The 18,428-nt window shown below is 48.5% G+C and overlaps 1 protein-coding gene and 1 long non-coding RNA gene across 2 annotated transcripts in view; both read right to left on the reverse strand.

Moving 5' to 3' along the window:
- Positions 1 to 18,428, reverse strand: part of LOC133265390 (uncharacterized) — a 396,645-nt gene that overhangs the window by 265,229 nt on the left and 112,988 nt on the right. The window lies entirely within an intron of this gene.
- LOC133265377 (uncharacterized) overlaps positions 1 to 18,428 on the reverse strand; it is a 192,805-nt gene that overhangs the window by 106,831 nt on the left and 67,546 nt on the right. The window lies entirely within an intron of this gene.

Here is an 18,428-nt window from a genome sequence, read left to right on the forward strand (position 1 = left end):
TCTGCTCCACCTGAAGACCAGGTCCCACACTGAGTCTGGGAACCGAGATCCAAGGAATTCTTCTGTTTGGGTTTCTCATTGCTGGTTTCTTGCATCCCAGCAGTGTCATTGCACAGATGTGTGATACGGTCACCAGAAGTACACTTAGAAGTGGGATATCTGACTGAATAAATAGATGGGATGATTCTACGCGCCTGAAGAGTCAGGCTGGGATGCTGATCCCTGGGTCTGTCAGTAGTTTGGAAGAATAAATCCATAGGTATAGAATAAATCATAGCTCCCCAAAAATCCCACCTTAGTGGAGGTGCCGAGAATTCAGCATCCTCCTGTGAATTCAGGGTCTCTGATTATCAGTGGTGTGGATCAGGCCTCAAGGCCCACTTTTCACACCTCAAACCAGGAACTTTCCCATGTGCATATTTTGTGGAATATATTTATGGGGGAAAATAAAAAATGAGAGAAAGTGCTTTGGGGGTATAGAAATGAACAACAAAATTTTCTCCAAATTACAGAAATAGAGGTAAAAAAAAAAAAAAAGGAAGGGGAAATAGGAAATGTTTTTGACATCATAACTTTCTTTACCTCAAGATTTTGTTTCACCTGCAAATGCTATAAATGGAGAGAAAAAGAAGTTGGAAGCTTGGAGAGCCAAATTTCTCCTTCAACTCATCCTTCCTCGAGAAGCAAAGGACACATTAAAAATTCTCTGTACCAATTTCTCTGCTGCTCCCTGGCCAAAATCCTGGTGTCTGACTTAGAGAACCTTATCTGATGCCAGCACGGGCAGACGTGAAATAAGGAACCCTGTTAAAAAGGCTTTTGGATATGAACAAGTGTGAGCAGGCAGATGCAAGTAACTGGCAGGCTCCGTGCAGGCAGTTGTGCTTGGCATTAAAGCCTTCACTGAGGGCTCCAACTCCCTCAAGCACCCTGGTGTGCCTATGGAAAGGGTTGTCCACTCAATGTGGGGCTCAACAAGGACTGAAAGTGATGGGTTTTGTTTGCAGGAGCCCCAATGACTTGTGCTTCCCTCCCAGCACTGGTGCAATAAGGGAAGGGAAAGCTGAAGGGGTCAGTCTGGTGAATATATTAGCCTTTAATTTCTGGAACTACACTAAATTCTTCCTCTGTCCAGTTCACTGTTATCCCCAAGTCTATCAGAAAGGGGTCTCTTTGAGACCTTACAGTGCTCCATCCAACTCAGCTGAAACTGCCCAAGGAACTCAAACTATCTGTGGGAGGGCAGAGCAGAGGCACACGCTGTCTCGCACACAGCACATGCAAATGCATTCATCTTGTTTCCTTAGGAAACGAGCCTAAAAATAACCTGAGCTTGATAATGCCTTCGGAAGGCTACAAAAGCAAGGCTTTAGGTGGAGACATCCCACAGAAAACGCTGTGCCCGTTGCCCTTGGGAAGGTGGGATTGCTGCATGGAGAGGGAGCTGTGAGGCTGGAAGGACGTGGACCATATTTGAGGGTCAGTGGAGGGATGGGAGGCTTATTTTGGAGTCAGAACAGGGATGGGGACCTTATATTGGGGTCAGATAGAGGCTGTGCACCATTACGCACAGAGGATTGGGATGGGAGTTCAGGACAGGCGTGGAGAGAGGAGGACAGCAGGAAGGATGCTGGTGCTAAGGTTCTGGAAAGCTGTGGAGAAAACAGTTTGCCTCAGCTGCTCAAAGCAGGGCTCCAGGCATGTAACAAATACATCAAGGTGGGTATTTACCCTGTGTCTGTGCCACTAGATCCTGAAAGAGCAAGTTCAGTCACTCTCCTCCGGCCTCCGTTTGGACTGGGGTGATGGACCTTAGATGGCACTTTCCTTTCTGGTTGGTTGAAGATGGACAACTCATTCTGCCTGCAAATGCCTGTCCACCATCACCTGAGCATCACTCCTCCCTTCCACAGACCTTCCCACCCAAGTGAAAATGCACTGTGCTGCTTTAGTGCTTTGTCCTCCACATTATAAGACTCAGATCAGTGCAAATATCTTCCTGAGCTGAAATGGAAAGCATCCAGACCACTGCTGACGTGTCTTGAGGCAACTTGAAACGTGATCTCCAGAGAAGGGGAAGATGTTCGGCACCACAGAAGCAATGAGGGGGTCTGGAAATGCAGGAGAAATTGCCAAGAGGTTTTATAAAGCAGCCTTTACAAGTTCTTCCTTAACAGAGTGAATCTGGGGCCCTCTCTGACTTCTAAAGACCTTTATCAACCGCAGCAGTGGAACATGATTCATCCATGTCCCAAGAGAAGGGAGGAATGGGCTTAATGTGTGCGTGTGTTTGTGTCCACTCTGTTATTACACAGAATGTGGTCTAGTGATTGCAAGGAAGGCGCTGCACAACCTCCTGGCTGCTATTTCCAGCTCTTTGTGTTTGCTGAGCTTGGACGCAACTCGCTTCACTTCACAGTGCCTCGAGCTCCCCATCCTCAGACTGTGGGATCCTGCCCTCTCTCCAGTCACCTTGAGCATCCCTAAAAGCCCCATTGTGCTGCTCCAACACTCTTTATGCATTTTAAGGGTGGAAGGGCCATAAACTGCAGATAAGACTAATTTTTCCATTGCCTGACTTTTTTCTCCTCCAAAAAGGAAAAAAATATCGTAATAAATCAAGTACGTGCCCTGCTCTGACGGTGATGTTGTGATACATCACGCTGCAAGGATGTTGTCACAGAGAAAGCGATGCTACTGCATCTGCTACATCAGTTTCTTATCTAGAGACAATGGAGAAATGCGCGTTGAAGGAGAAATATTTATTAGAGGAAACCTCCCTGTTTCATGTGTGTCAGAAGGGTCCAGCACACGGAGGTTCAAACCCCACTGTGCCACTGTTATGACTCATGAATGAGGGCTAAATGCAGGAATCTTTCATCCTTAAACAGAGCTGAGCTAGTCCTAAAAGGGCAGCAGAAGCACGGAGTGCAAGGCTCTGATGGAGCATTAGCTTTAATACATTCAGGGTCTCATGGCTGTATCACCATCAGTCAGTGGGGAAAAAAAAATCACACTGTACAGCATCCCTGTCCCACCGCTGTGCTTCCAGCTCTGTCTCCCTCAACCCTATCTGCATTTCTCCTCTCTCCTTCCCCTATGCCGTGTTTCTTTCTGCTTTCCTCTTGCCATTCCCTCCCTATAAGTTACTTAAAATCCCTCCGTGAGGTTTTAGAGCATCAGTGAGAATAGAGGAGGGTCAAAAGGGTCTCGCCTTGAGTCACTGGTCCCACACAAGCTCCTGGGTGCCCATAAACCAGCAGCAAGCCCCTACCAGGATCACTGTGATGTATCTATGACTCTTCCCTCATCTCCTTCTCCAGGAGCTGTACAGGCCTGCTGATAGACACAGACCAACATGCACACGTGAAGTTAACTACAAGTGACGAGGCTTTCATTGCTTCAAACACCTCTCTGCTCTCCCTGCTGAGGACTCACTGTGTCTGAAGGGGCAGCCTGGAAACTCCAGGCACTGCCATGTTCTATAAAAGGTGGTTAATCTGCTTCTGCTTGGTGAGGAGCTCAGGTGCCTTTGCAGCTCTGGGAATGGAGCAGGTAAGTGACCGCATACATCTGACCCCGCTGTCATGGTCCTGTTGGAGGCTTCAGGTTGGCATGTCAATAATTCACTTATACATCTTATCTGGCCCATTTTTAGCAGCATCTGCCAACTTGCACTACAGTTGTGGTGTCCTTTCTGTGACAGATAGGTTTGGACAAGGAAGGAAAAAGGCTATGCTTAATGGTGCGCTTTAATTGGCTTTTCATTATGAAAGCTTAGATGTCCCTGCAGCAAAGTGGGGTTAGAAATCAGAGACAGGATGAGGACTAGGCTGCAAGCTCCTCTCGGAATGTGGGAGTTGCTGAAGATCAAGGTTTTGGCTTGGTGTCATCACTAAAAGATGGTTTTCTAGGATCTTCTTGGGCAGTGATGAAACCAGCATCATCACCACTGACTTCAGGGATGATGTATCAGAGCTCCGTCTCCATCCTGTGCACTATTTGCTAACAGTAACAAGAACATGCGTATCCACTGATCTCATTTCACCATCTGGACTCAGAACTGGATGGCCACTTGGGAGCTACTCATCCCTGAAGCAGAGATGTCTCATGCAGCCTTCTCTCCATGACCTCTTTCAAGCTGGTAACTTCTTCAAGCCATGGCACAGGACCAAAAAGGCCACTGCATTTGAGGTGAGCACTGTCAGAGCAAAGCCCAGAAGGAAAGGAGGCTGGAGCATGTAGAAATGTATCACCATGTCTTCAATACTCAGAGAGAATGGGCTTAAAGAGTGGCCTGGCATCTTCTGAAGAGCAGCAAAGCATCTCTGAACAAGCAGGACATGGGCACACTGAGCACTCCCTTGCCTCACTCCATCACTCTGGAGGACTTTTCCCTCTCCACAAATGAATTCTCCAGATCAAATTCTACCCGTGGTACAAGCTTGTAACCCAGTTGCTGAAGCAGCTCCTGTGGCCTTTGCCTTCTCACAATCTCGCTCCCCTGTGTTGGCAAAAGCAAACATCCTGCCTGCTGTGTTTCTAGGATGTGGATCATTGAGGCACAGAGCTGGAAACAACCTGGGCTATAAAACTTGCCACGTACACTTAGATTTCCATACACAGAGGATATATTTAGGTGCTTTTCAGTAAGACCCAAGCTTGCCTCATGTAACAGAGGTGTGATAAGAAGATCTGAAGCCTAAACCGAGGTAGACAGCAGGCGGGTTGCAGGAGGAACCTGTGTCAGCCTCGTTGCAGAGTCTGTTCCTTGAGCTCTGCCAATGCAGCACCCCGGGGTGAAGGTGCCAGCTGGCCTGGCAGAGCAGCCTGAGGATGGTGCTGGTGTACACACAGGGAGACAGGAGGATCTGCTTCAGCAGTAAGTCATAGCAATAAATCCAGGGTACCCCAAGCAGGCTCTTGTGTCTGCCCTCCCCAGACTGTCCCGCAAATGAGAGGACCTCAGTTTTCCATGTCTCCCAGCTTAGACAAGCTGGGAATGCCACAGATGAGAAAAAGATCTTATACACTCAACATGACATGAGGACATGCTGCAAATCACAGAAGGACAAGAGGAGTGTTTTCTGAAGAGCAGAAGGCTTGCTTTCAACCCGAGGTGCAAAGGGGATGGCTCAAAACTCTTGCCTTAGGAGGAGGGAAGGCCAAGCTGTTTCTGAGGTGTGTATGGGAGTGCCCGAAAGACTCTTTGTCTGTGTTCTACAGCCCTTTGAAACCAGGGCTGCAGCATCAAGCTCCATAGTTCTGATCTGTCTGTGCCAGGAACACCATCTCTCACATGCAAACAGCACTGCAGTGTTGTCGATCTGCCAGGAATGTAGGCTAGAAAAGTCCTCCAAGGTCACCCAATCCCAACCTGTGCCATCACACCAGCCTCACCACACAGACCATCTCCAGTATGTATGGTCAGGATTTAGCTCTTACTAAAAGGGATCGTGCTGAAAACTTTCTCGTCTCCAGCCTGAATATGTGCATGGCTTCTTCATTCCATTTCTCATGCTACCACCACCATTTCTCTCAGTTCCAGCCCTCTTGGCAGCACAGAGGGGATTTGCTGTCCCCTTTTCGCAGATGTGGAGACTGAGGCACAAGAGCATCGATGTGGCTTTGCCAGCCACAGGAGCCAAGGATCAGTTTTTGGGAAGCACAGTCTTATCCAAGCACTATGTCAAGGAAACCTGTTGGCCTGTTCTCCTGGCATCGTGCCCTGGTTCCTCATGTCTCCGAGTGCTCCGGCAGTGCCAGCGCTCAGTGACAGACTTGGAAGAGACATTTCCTTGTGCTTTAAAGGGTGTTTGCAGCACGGCACCGACTTCTCCAGCCCAGCTGCTCAGACCCAACTCCAGTCTGAGAAAGCTCTTCCCGTGAGACTGGTTTTGAAGACCAAGGACCCAGTCTTGAGAGCCAGATGCATGCAGGACTCCCAGGCATCCCGAGGGACTGCAGCGTGGCACGGGGACAGAGCAATGGAAACTGCTGGGAAGCACAACAGAGCTTTCCGAGTAGCCAGTTTAGCCTTTGAAAGTTGCCAGGACAGAGGAGGGATCTGTAGGTGACAGTGAACGTGATGCCAGAAGAATCCCCTGTGTTCAGACCCCACCCTGAGTGACAGAATGGCATTTTCCATGCCCTTGGCATTTCCAAGCGTGCTAATCTGCTGCCGATCAATTGTGAGGAATGGAAACTGATTACAGGCTCTCAGGGAGCTGCTTTGAAGCAGAATATCTGTCTCTGGCTAATTCCCCTCCAGCTTCTTCCCAGCTCAGCCTGGCCTTCAGACACCTGATCTGAGCCTGCCACAACCTCTTCTTAGGCTGACCCAAGGATTACTTACCTCTGCTTGAGTTACCGCTGGTTTTCCAGGAGGATGCAGAGGGAGAGGCTAACAGAGGACTGGTTCCAGCTCCTGCACACTGGGACTGTTAGAGGAATCCTACTGGTCTATATAGAGTGGCAGGGAGCAAACCAGCTGAATTAAATTGGGCCAGTTCCTATCTGCTTCCCAGCTGACAGTAAAACCCTATTCTTATATTCCCAGTTTAGCCTATGCCACAGATCTCTTTCTCTCTCCTCCTCCTCCTAGTTATCATTAAATTAAATTTATCTGTACAATCTATCAGAAAAAGAAATCTTAATAGCTAGCTGAGTGTGCTGAATTAATACTTATTAGTATTCATTATATTTATCTTCCCACTGTGCTGGAACTACGAAAATATAGGGTAAAAGAGTGATAACCCTCTTCCCAATTTGTGACCTGTGTTGGATCAAAACTTTCTCTCATCTCTGCACGTATTGCACAGAGTTCCAATTGCTGTGAAACCCAGGGGGGGACATACAGGCACAAAAAGACCATAAACAGCTTGAGGGAGGCCTTTGGACTGGCACTGGAGCTGCTGGGACAAACCTGTTTGCCCTGCGTGGGCTCTTCCACAGGAGCATTCAAAGGGAGAGCTTTTATGAACATGTTTTGTTGTTGGCTTTGATTTTGCCTTTGAAGGGGTTCCTATGGCTGAGCTCACTTGTTGGGCTCTAAACACTGAACTGCAGGTCAAGGTACACAAGGTTTATTGTGTATTTCCTTCTTTATCACCCTTCTAAAATCATTCTCCCAGCACCACACAGCCCAAGCAAGGAGAAAACCCCGCATCTCCCATCCCTTCCACTCCTGTGCTTCAACCCCTGGGCAATGCTTCCTCCTATAGGCTGTTATGTTAATACTCAGCGTTAAAGATGCTGCTGCTTGCAGCTGAGCACAGGACAGGCCACCACACTCACAGTCTGTTTGCGTAATGCCCTAAAGGTCAAGGAAAAGGATAAAGTTAGTGCAACTGTGACAATGCTGTCCATCATAGCACAGTTGCACGAGTGTTGTGGTGACGAGGGAATAAATACTGATGGACTAACTGCACCCGAAGGTGGCCTCGGAGCCCTGTCCTGAGCTCTCCAGGCTTTTACAGCCGGGTCAGGGGGTGACCAGTGCCTGGGATCAGCTTCTCCTTTGGCAGCAGTTTGCCTTTAGGCAGCTCATGGATTTGGGAGCTGGGGGTAGGCAGGGAGCAGGGTCTGGGTGTGATGGGGACATTTCATTCACCATCCTCTTTGGGAGTGTTTATCATCATAGGGAGTGACTGAAACATCCCAAGGAGAGAGATGGAGCTTATTGCATTTTTTAATCTGGTGGCAGCTCTTTCTAATGGAGATGGGTGCCCAAGAGGGCAGGACTCACCCACAGGACACTCCAGATGACAGCAGATGTTCCATCCACCAGCCCATGTACGCAGGCGCTGCTGTCTGAGTGAGACATCCTGTCCCCTGTGCATCCTCCAGACGTGCAGTTCACCACTGACAAAGCTCTAAGAGAGCCAGGATGGGGCCAGAACATCAGCTTCCCCTCTACTGTGGAGCTGAACCATGCAGCTGTGATTGCACTCCTGTCCTCCCACCCTGAGCATGAGCACAGAGCAAAGGGCAATGTGAGGGTCACAGCTCTGTCCCAGAGGTGTTTTCTACCTTGAAACCTCATAGCTGGCTTCAGTGCAGGAATCTAGGTGCCTCGTTTCCCATAGCACAGGTCCTTCCTGCAAGCTTGGGTACAGGAGAAAGTGCAAAACGTGGAACCTTACCTCACCCAAGCCCAGTCTCTGTTTTGATTCCCCTTTTCCATAGAATCATAGAATGGTTTGGGTTGGAGAGGACCTTAAAGATCATCTCATTCTAACCTCCCCAACAATTCTCTTCCAAGCCTTAGCTTACTCCTCTTAGTGAAATGCCACTTAAAAGGTGTTTTACAGGTGGATTTAACTAGAAATGAAAAAAAAAAAAGCCAAAGTAATCTACTGAAACATGAAAGCATTTGTTCCCTGGCATCTCCTGACTACCTGCCATTGTGTTTCCATAGAGAACACAGTGACAGCAACGGTCATGCTACTGCTGGAAGAGGTGACTCAGACTTTACCCTCACATTACCTGCTTGGAGTGCTCGTCTGTCAGCCCTGCCATGTGTTGAGCTGACATTATTGCCAGGACTGATGCCATGGCGATGCCAAGGCAACCTGCACATGACCAACACTGGAAAATTCCATGACTAATGTTGATAAAGTTTAACCTTATCCATCAAAAAACCCCACAATTCAGTCACCTCTTTTGCCCCTGCATACAAGCGGGGTCCCCATTTACAGACCAAGTGACCTGCAGGACAGCTGAGGACATGCACACCAAAGCTACCAGCATCAATCCTGCATCTGCAACATTCCCACTCCACAGTTCCAACCAGCAATAATATTTGGTCTTCTTCTTGTTACTTCCCTCCTTCTGAGCATCAAAAGCATCACTGAGGCAGAAGCAGGTTGACACTCGCCGTATTTAAGGGAGCTTGAGCAGAAATACGCTTGGTCGTATTCCCCTCCAGGGGAATGCATCAGGCACTCGGCCAAAAGCACTACAGCTGTTAAGGCCACGGAGATGTGCCTAAGGAAGCATGGAAACACGCTGCATGGACATAAAATCAGAGGCAGGAGTCTGAAGAAGCTCGTTGTGATCATCCTGCAACACATCTGGCTGTAATATATGTCTATACCCTCTGTCATCATTTTGCCTGAGGTGTAACTCCTGCCATACCATTGCTCCGTCCCTGATCTTAAACCCCTGCTTTTAAAACAAGGGGGTTGGAACTAGATGACCTTTAAGGTTCTTTCCAACCCAAACCAGTCTATGATTCTGGGAACTCCAGTCTTATCTCACCCATCTCAATCATAAACATTAATCTCTGCTATAGAGTGACTCCAGCCTAAAGGGACAACCAGTATCACTGTCGTCATAGCACAGATGGGGACCAGATCATGGAGAGGTGAGAAACTTCCCCATGGTCACACGAGGAGTGGCAATGAGAGGAAGGAAATGCCTTGCAAAGGATGTAAGTGAGGATTCAGGAATGCTGCAGTTTGGCACAGAGCAGGAGCCAAGGTGTTTTGGAGTTTTTCCATGCACAAACTATAAGACTTGCCCAGCCTTTCAGTCTTTGATGTGAACCAGGCCTGGTAAGAACCTGAACCTGGCTCTTCTTATGGGTATATGAGTCTTTGACACATCCACACTGCCAAGGAGCTCTTGAGCAGTTCCTTCTCTTTGAGCAGCTTCACCAGGGAGATGTCCCTCAAAACTGCTGCTCCAACAGAAAAGTTCTGGTGTCCATGACTCAGTATTTCCATTTTCCTGGAGAACTCCCAGCCACCTCAGAAAATGGACCAGGGCCACCACCTGAGCCGCAGGACTCTCACCCTTCACCCTTCATTACTTCTTCTCTCATAAAGCTCATCCCTTGCTGCCAATAAGGCCTTGGCATTGCATCAACCCACAGCAACGCCAATGGCAGTAACTGGATTTAGACAGCAAGGACAGAGAGGCCACCCCACTGCAGGGTGACCCAGTTTATTGCCCTCTGGCATGGCACAGAGCTGCAGTCAGCAAATGGCAAATGGGCTTCTGTCAAAGCTTAACAAGCAGAAGGAAAACTAGCAATAAAGTGTTGAATATTTCATGCAGATAGGGAGCAATGAAGCTCGTTGCCCCCATTAAGTACTTTGGAGGTAGATACTATCTTTTAGTGTGGCTGCTGTGTGAAAGGAGGGATTGCTTAGCTTGGAAACACCTTTACCAGCCCCTGCATATGCCCTGCATATCCATGCTCCCGTCCTACTCTGTGAAGAAGAGAAAGAGCCATCTCTGAATGCAGTAGGAATATAAAGGAGCCAGCAGTGAAGGATGCATGTTAGGACACCTGTGTCCTTCCTGTCCAGAGCCATCCCTGGGATCCCACCCCTTGGAAAGCCCTGCAGAAGCCTGGGTGTGCGGTCCCAACCATGTCGGGTGCTTTGAAGAGTGTATCTTCAGACTGTGGGACCTTTGCTAGGGGCTGAAAATGCGTTTAGTTCCAGAGAGGAACATGAGGAGTTCATGAGAGGAGGATCCACTGCAGCTCTGACACAGGAGGAGGCTGTTCCCTGCTTAGGAAATCCTTAAACTGGAGGCTTAATCCCTTCAATAGGGAATTTCTTTGGGTGGACAGGGAAATCACGATGTACTTGCTCTGTTCTTTTGCCTCTTTCTGAGCAAATAGCCCTTTCCAGTGTTGGAATCAGGATACTTTGAGACTCCTTCAGAGCTGAGGTCTCTGGCTTTGGAAAGAAAGAGGGTCCCCTGAGCTGGATCAGTGCCACAACCACGAGCTGTTCGGCTTCAGTTTGAACTGCTGAGGTGGGGTCTACCCGTTCCTATTCCAGCAGCAGCCTCGTACATGTGTCCTCACCACTCTCTAATCTGTTTCAGGGCTGAGTGAAATCCTCTGGGTCAGTACAGGCTCCGAGCACACAGGCAACCCTTGTCTTAGCTGCAAGGGACACCAGCTTCCAAAGGAGCTGGGGATAGGAGCTGTGGCGGAGCACTTACACCTCCCCATCGCTTGCGCTGCCTCCAGGGGTGTATTTGGCTGAATTAGTGGCACATTAATGCCAGAGTAAGAACTGGCTGGTTTTCCCTGCAGAAGACAGCAGCTGCTACGTGGGCACGATGATGTGTGCTCATGGGCCACGGACAGAAGCATCCTCGAGGCAGAACCTGCCTGGAGGAACAGAAAGTTCAGCTTTCATAGAATCACAGAATACTTAGGTTTGGAAAGGACCTTAAGATTATCCAGTTCCAACCCCCTGCCATGGACAGGGACACCTCACACTAAACCAGGGCACCCAAGGCTCTGTCCAACCTGGTCTTGAACACTGCCAGGGATGGAGCATTCACAACCTCCCTGGGCAACCCATTCCAGTGCCTCACCACCCTCACAGTAAAGAACTTCTTCCTTATATCCAAACTTCCCCTGTTTAAGTTTTAACCTGTTATCCCTTGTCCTGTCACTACAGTCCCTAATGAAGAGTCCCTCCCCAGCATTCTTATAAGCCCCCTTTAAATCAAGCTTGTTTGTAACAGCGGTTCAAAAGGGTATTTCTGCCAGGGGACTTCCAGATATGTTTCACTCCCTGTTGCTGCAGGTTTTGCACATGGGGATTTAGTGCCAATGAGCAGTATATCTTCCAAAGATGCATTGCACAAGGAGGATGTTGGCATCCCACTCTGTGTGCAACCCTGGTCTGTGGCTGGGCATGCAGCCAGGCACCCATTCAGGGCATCATCTGTGGTGCTGCCTCTGGGAGGAGAAGTGATGTGGGCTGAGAGGAAGAGAGACACAAGACAGGGTGCCCAGAGAAGCTGTGGCTGCCCCATCCCTGGCAGTGTTCAAGGCCAGGTTGGACACAGGGGCTTGGAGCGACCTGCTCTAGTGGAAGGTGTCCCTGCCTGTGGCAGGGGGTGGGACTGGAGGAACTTTAAGTTACCTCTAACCCAAACCAATATGGGATTCTGTGATTCCCCCCAGCTCCCCTGAGGACATCTGTGTACGACTTGCAGGTCATGTGAGACATTTAGGACCAATAAGTCTGTCTTCTAATATAGTCCTGGGGTGGGTAAATACCTCCCTGTTGCTGTTTGGTACTGGTATAGGTCACTGAGGTGGGGAAGAAGCCTCTCTCTGTGTGACTGGCTCTCATTTTGCCGATACAAAGCGAGTTGAGCACACGGCTCTGCTGTAATCTCCATTCCTCGCTCTGACTCGCTGACTTTATTGGTTGTTTACTCAAGGGGTTAAAAAAAAGAGAAAAAGGAAAAGCAGATCCATAAACTAGAGATGGGCTCCTTTGTCCTGCTGGCAGTAGCAATCTATAGCAGTGGTATGGCTGGAGGTAAATCAGGGGGAAAGGGAAGACATCGCAGGCTTGCAGGGGAAATGAGGCACCTGGAGTTAACAGGGATGTCTGGAGGCCCAGGAGCTGGTGTTTCCCAGCAGAGCCGGGCAGCACCCTCTAGTGGGATCTCCGCCGTGTCCTGCTCTGCAGGCATACCCTAAAACCACGCGCAAGGGGGATGAGGATGAGGGGCCCTTTCACCCACTGGTGACTTGAGCATCCACTCAAGAACCCACCAAGGTCTGCTTATGCAGAAAGTTAAAGGTTCCTCCGGCATCAGGACCTCATCCAGAGAGGGAAGGGGTAGCGGTGGAGGTGCAGAACGGGCTGATCTATGGATCACACTATGGATCACTGCTGCAGCCGAGTCCCTCATCTCTGCCTCAGCTCTTTGAGATGGTGAAGGGAGGCAAGGACCAGATCAGAGCACCCCAGGACTGCTCTGAGTTGAAAGAGCACCCTGAGCATCCAGGATGGGTCCGGGGCTGATCCTCCAGGCAGAGCAGGGCACTAGACACATCGCCTCCAGGATGGAAGGTCCCAAGTACTGTAGCTTCCCCACATCCCTCTGTGTGTTTCCTTTCTGGCTGCAAAGCAAGAAACCGGGAGGAATCAAAAATCATTAAAGGACGTGGGGCAAAATCCATCCCCAGTTCTCCCCATGACAAACCAGTGCCTTGCTTAGCCTGGTTTATTTTCTTATTGGCAGCACATGGTGGATGCTGTGCTACCACCACAGCACTCTGTGCTAGACCCATTTGTACATGGATATGGTCTCCCAAAGAAGAGATTGCCCATGCTTCGATCCCTGCCACTGATTCTGTATCTTTGGGTACACTCAGATGGGCTCTTATAAACCACAGAGCCATTTTTCTGACTGGGATCCTGAGGCAGTGAGTTCCACAGAGCAATTATAAGTGGCCTAAAAAGATGTTGCTTTGGGTCTTTTAATGCTTCACCGCTTTGATTGCGGGGTGGGTTTTTGTTCCCAAGCTGAGCGTTGCTGCCACATCATCCAACAAACAACTCCTGCAGGTTTTATGGGCAATAGAAGAGAATAAATGGCTTCTCCTAAAATATTTCCTCTCTTTCATAAATCTGGATTATGCTGCCATGGACCATCCAGACACGGGAAACTGAACCCAGGTAAAGATTTGGTGGTTGTTTTTTTCTTTCTTTAACCCCACATGTAATTCCTCTGTGGGAAAGCTGGCAGGGCAAAGCAGCGCCAACACATGGCATGTTTGCAGGGCCAGCTCTCCTGGGTCTGGACACCTAAATCCCACTTGGACACTGCTACCTGCAGCCATCATCTCAGGGAGCACAGATGGAATAAGAGGGAGGCTTGGCCATGCCTCATTCCTTGTCTCTTCCGATGCTGGGCTGCAAGGGAAGCCAGTCCGTGACCTGATTTCCTATTTCTAGCAGCTGCAGTCCGCAAGGGCCTCCCCATGAGTGTGCTCCACTTCACTATCTGGATCCTCCAGTGCTTGGAAAGATCAGCAGAAAGATGTGGAGAGGTTATGGAGGTTGTGAATCTGAGAGCATCAGATGAAGTCTGGGAGCCTTCGCTTTTACCCTGGTTTGGGCTCTTGGTGTAACATTCTATCTCGGAGCTCTCTGCAGTGTGCTTTCACCCAGAAGAGCCTGGGAGAGGTCATTTCTCGGTCTTTCTGTTTGTTTTACCACTTTCACCTCAGAAAATGGAGAGGGAACATTCTCAGGTCTCAAATACAACTTATTGCCAGCTGTGCACAACCATGAACTGGGAGAGAAGAGGAAAGAAATCAGCTTTCTTGTTGATCCAGCTCCAGCACAGTGCCTAGATTTATCTTTGTGTTCCTGAAAGCAAATAGAGAGCTAAAGATAAACAGCCACCTTGATTTACCAGTGAGACCAAGAGCACGTTAGCAGAGCAAGAAAGAGTCTTCATAAAAAATGAAAGGAGAGCAGGCGGGTAGAAAGAGCAGTGAAGATGAAGCTCAATGAGTTATCTGGGGCATGTAAGAAACCCATCCGCCCAGCAAAAATGTGAGGAGAGAGCAGAGGAGGTGCAAACAGTGGGGGAAAACAGGCATTATGTTTTATTAATCATACTAGTTTATGTTTAAATAGCATCATCTTACTAAGAAGATGGATAGACACACACATGCCTGTCTGTGCAAGGTAGACACCCAAGTCACTGCAGTTCAGCAGGTCAGGAGTGAAGTAGCTCGTCTCAGGCCATGGAGATTACCATGTGCTAGGGCTTGTCCATAGACCTAAACACTGCATGCACACACATGCACCATCCCCAGCAATGAAAGACCTTGTCCAAATTCACTTGGGATACATTAAGATTCAAAGTTGACCCTGTTTGTTTGATGTTTTACCATTGAGAGCTGGTACCTTACAGAGCCTCAGGCGGACATGGCGTGGGGCACACTGTGATGCTCTGGAGCACTGATGGGATGCAGGAGCAGTGTTACACGGCTGGTCATCTGTAACTGCAAAAGAACAAATTCAGGATGTGGATCTCTTGAAATCCTTAAGGTTTGGTCCTGGGGAGAGGAAAGGCAAAAAGGGGAAACCATCAAATAAAGTGTTTGTTCAGCTCTCACCTTTTCTCTGTCTCACAAGTGTCTCTCTTATAACACCTAGAGTTCCCCCACTGGGGCAGCTTCCTGGGGAAAGGAGAGGGCAGAAAACAGCACCCACTGTGCACCAGCATTGCTGCTTGCCCTTCAACATGAGCCACAACTGCCTCCAGACATTAAACATGGGAAGCCACGATAAGGACAAGGACAAGGCGACTCTTTTCTTGCATTTGCCTTGTCCTAATCTATCACTGTTATCTCGGCCTTAACTTACAGTGAAAATTCCTGTGCTAAGCCTTTCCCCATTCCTCTGTGGCATAACTGGTCTATGGGGCAGCAGCCATTGTGCCTGATGGGTGTATATATCCCACACTGCTGCTGGTGTAAGGCAAAGGGGGATTTATTCTTCATATGCAGCAAGGAGGCTGAAGAAATCGATAGTAGGAGCAAGGAGAAGGTTTGGGACCCTCTGCTCTTTTTTTGAAGCAGCATTGTCCGTATATCTGACCATCTAATGGTCCTGGGCAAGTGCTTCCTGAGAAGTCCTGGTTGCCACCCCTGTTTTCCTTGGAATGGCAGAGGCCAGACATTAAACGCTGAAATGATTGGGTATTTAGGGAATTCAGGCTGTTTAAGCACCAAAAATAAGATTCAACATCAAATCAGGACTACAAATCCCTGCGGCAGAAAATTAAATAGCTTAAATTCTCTGCTGTGCCTGAGGCAAAAGCAGTTTTCTGTTCCCTGTTTTGGGAAGGAAGAGAAAAGCAAACTACTGCAGATTGCTAATCTCGGTCAGGGAATGGCAATCACAGACTCCAAACTGTATATGGGTTTCATTCCTGCAGCCTGAAGGTTAAAATACTCCCGTTATTACCGCATTTGGAACTGGGTGGATAAATCAATGTGAGGCACACTGCACTTCCACGCTTGTATTTCCCTTCTCTTTATTAGCTCATTTGTACACCCGATTTCCTAATTTCCCTTTGCATGAGAACTGCTAAAAACACCCCTGTATTTGAAAAAGTCATCCATTAGGATTATGAGCTTGCAGCAATTGAGATTAATGGGTCATTTGCATCCCTCTTGCAGCTGCTTCACTCTGGTTGCAGATGCAGGGAGGAACATGCCAGCAAAGGCTGCCTTTTTCAAGGCTTGCTTGGGATTTTTCCTTCCCCAGCCCTCCGAAGGCCAGGCTCTGCTTTGAATACAAGCTTTGACTCCTTACTGTTGACACCAGCCATGAGACTCAAGGGAAATCATCTGTCTGGGCGCTGGTGGCTGAGACTGCAGCACTACAAAGCATTCTGTGGGCTCCGGGAACGCCGGAATAAAGCCAGAAATCTTATAGGAACTCCTCTTTTCCTGTGTCATTCCTGAGTTTTTCTATTAGCCAAGCAGGATGGTCTTAAAACCCCCTCCTTGCTCCCAGTGGAAGCAGGGCTTGTGTGCCAGGCTGGCGTCTGGACCAAGATCAACCGAGTTCACGCAAGGTATTTTGTGCAAGGAGATATTCCCTGCTTGTGCTCCCTGCAATGCCCATGAATGATAATGAAGACAGGCACAGCTGGCTGGAGGAGAGGGAAACCTGCTCCGTGAGTGAGAAGAGGTTAAAAAGGTCGAGTTAACTGAAATAACATGAAATCATGAATGGAATCCCTGGCATCACATCCTTACTGTCTTGCAGTAAATGATACTGCGTTAATGCAGTCCTGCTGTGCAGAGTGATCTTATTTTTCTTGCTTCCATAGTGCTTGTCCCATCTAATTTACCCTCCAGAGTGCACGTAATGTCCTTGAAGCTCACAAATTAAGCAAGTTGCTGTTCCAAGGCACCAAACATAGCAGGCATGTAGGCACAGCTTTACTCAGATGTGTTTGGCAGCCAGACCTGACCCCAGGGGGTTAACTTGGAGTCTCCCCCACCTCACCAACCCAACCAGTGATCTGTTGTGGCCCCACTGGAACACGGGGTTGGACGCAATCTGTGGCAGGGGTTGGAACTGGGTGAGCTTCAAGGTCCCTTCCAACCCAAACTGGTCTGTGATTCTATGAATTTATGCATCATGATTATGCATCTTGCTTAATGAGGGCACATACTGCGCCATTAGCATCCTGTGAGACCCTAAAAGCTCTTAGAGGTTTCTGAGACCCTTTGTTAAAGGGACATAACATCTGGCTAGAGGCTGAACCACAGCTGTTCTCTGCTCACCCTTCTGACTCTTTAACAAAACAACGAGGAAATGGGGAGCAGTTTTACTTCACTTTCAGTCAGACCCCACTCCATCCCCTGCTGCTCCGGCGCTGCACCTGATCTCTGCAGCGTTTGCACGAGAGATTTCCTGCCCTGACCTCAAGCTGGCTGCCCACAGGCTTCACTCAGGTCCTTCAGGCTTCCTGTTTGTCACTTAAAGCCTTCATTTTACCAACAGTTTCCTGTTCGAAGGCTTCTTGCGACTGAAATCCTGTAATTTATCCTCAGCGAGACACCTTTGGTAAAGTCTTTGAATGCTCTTCCTTTCACTAAGGCTCTGATCCTCACTGGCAGCTGCCTGCACGGGTGATGGGCACCTTGGAAAGCTTCAGGAAGGCTTCCCTGAGATCCTGAAGTCTCACAGGTTGTCTCTAGAAGATGGGGTGTGTGTGTGTGTGTGTGTGTGTGTGTGTGTGTGTGTTTACTGACTCCACTGCAGGCAGCTTTTCAATTACATTTGTGGGAAGTATTGTGCTTCCTGCATTAACTTCTCAGGGAGCTCTGAGCCCTCTATTACTTTGGCTTTCAATCATTTTCCTGTAGCTGTTGCTCAAGTGCTATTAGAAATGAATTAGTGGGTTCAAAAGCAAGAGCAGTGCAGATGGCCAGGGCTTCAGGCTGCCATCCTGCCTCTGGAGGTGAATACCATCAGAGACTGAAAAGCTGACAGGGATGGAGAAACCAAGATAACCCGGTGAGGGACTGCCCTCAAAGAGATGCTGCAGAGACAGAAGCTTCTTAGCGGTAAATTTCTCTTCTTATTTATGTTTTCTTGGTCACAGACAGTTAAATATTAGTTTAACTAATTGCAGATGTGATTTCAAGCTCATTACCTACATGGCTGTGCTGAAAGCCCCGACACCGCGGGGAGGGAGCTGCTGAAGGTTTCATTTGCCTCTGCTCACTGCAGAGCAAGGAGTAAATTTCAATAACAATCCATCTCTATTTGCAAACATTCTAAGCGCCCCTTCTAAATGTTATTATTTTCCTGCAGCCTGTGTTTTTATTTATCCCTAATTCTTACTAAAATACTTGCATTAGATGTTTCACTCATAGCCACTTTCTCATTTCCTTGCCACCTACATCAAAGGCTCTGCTGCAAACTGCTGGGTGTTTAGACATGATGTACAGGACATGAACTGCCATCTCCACCCTGATAGTGCTGGGTTGCTCTTACCTAAACACATCCACGAGTCTTTAGGTCTGGCTAGGAAGTTGTGTGAGAGCTTTCCATGAGAATATTGTGCTTTAAAAAGAACAGTTTGTGACCAAAACAAACTTTTTTTTG

Source organism: Pezoporus flaviventris, unplaced genomic scaffold, assembly GCF_033815535.1.
Source record: "Pezoporus flaviventris isolate CSIRO_AGI_PZ_B2104156 unplaced genomic scaffold, CSIRO_AGI_Pfla_v1 ptg000005l, whole genome shotgun sequence".
In the NCBI taxonomy this organism is placed as follows: domain Eukaryota; kingdom Metazoa; phylum Chordata; class Aves; order Psittaciformes; family Psittacidae; genus Pezoporus; species Pezoporus flaviventris.